This window comes from Choloepus didactylus, assembly GCF_015220235.1.
Source record: "Choloepus didactylus isolate mChoDid1 chromosome 11 unlocalized genomic scaffold, mChoDid1.pri SUPER_11_unloc7, whole genome shotgun sequence".
Lineage (NCBI taxonomy): Eukaryota > Metazoa > Chordata > Mammalia > Pilosa > Megalonychidae > Choloepus > Choloepus didactylus.
In genome coordinates, this window is record NW_023637584.1 from 1,211 (window position 1) to 2,470 (window position 1,260).

Genomic DNA, 1,260 nt, shown 5'->3' on the forward strand with positions numbered 1-1,260 from the left:
CTGAAAATGTTGACCATTTGCTTCATGCATCTCCCCCATAAATGCAGAATCCTGAGTTCCACACATCATGCTCTCTGCCTTGTTGACAAGCATTTTGTCTGCAGTTGTTCAGATACACCAAAGCAAAATGACAAAAACACTTAGTTTTTTGGAAAAGTGGTGCTTAATTATTAAGAATGAGGAACAAGAAGAGTCATTCATTCCATCCTTGATAAGAAGTTTACAGTGAATATTCACTATTTTACCAAAATAAAACATTTATAGAGCAAAATGGAAATTAACCGGTGTGTTGGTTTGGATGTTATGTATCCCAGTAAAGCCTATGGTGTTTTAATCCACTCTTGTGGGTGCAGACCTATGGTGGGTGGGACCTTTGGATTAGGTTGTTTCCATGGAGATGTGACCCAGCTCATTCAAGTGGGTCTTAATCCTTTACTAGAGTCCTTTAGAGAAGCTAAAATATGTAATCCAGAGTTTGCCTCCAGAAGAAACTAAGAGAAGCTAAGACAGAAGCCCAGAGACTTTTTGAAAGCTATGGAAACCAGAAGCTAACCCTGGGAGAGGCCCAGCAGACTCCAGCCATTTGCCTTCCCACGTGACAGAGGAACCCCAGATGCCATCAGCCTTTCTTCAGAGGAAGTATTGTCCTGTTGATGCTTTAAATGGGACATTTTTATGGCCTTCAAACTGTAAATCTGTGAACTCTTGAACCCCCACTGTAAAAGCCAATTGATTTCTGGTACTTTGAATTCTGGCAGATTTAGCAAACCAAAACAACCGGTATACAAAAGAAAAAGAAAAGGCAATAAAGACAATGTGCTTAGAAACTATCTCAAGTTTGTGTAAATAAATGGAGACCCTTACTCTCAAATGAGAACAAACAGAAGCCACTATCACTTGTTTAAGTCTGAGAATCTTAGGCAGACAGAGGAGTGGGAAGGCTTTATGGTGAAAATGACTTCTGGTGTGCACTCACAGGAGTGTGCTGGGGTGGAGAAGCTAGAAGTGGCCCAACTAGAAGTCAGGAATCTTTTGCAATTGGTTTGGGGAGGGCATTTGGCTTTTTCTGGCTGGTCCTGAATTGGAAGATGGGACAAAAAAATCATGAACTTGGCAGCCATTGACCAGATACTGAGAATTCTGGGACAAGTACTTAGAGATTGTGGTTTGGCTTCCTGAACTGGCAGCTGCAGGGTTGATGAGCCAAAATTCCACTGTCACATGTGGTCATTGTGCCCTTGTGTGTTTAGTCTCTTGAGT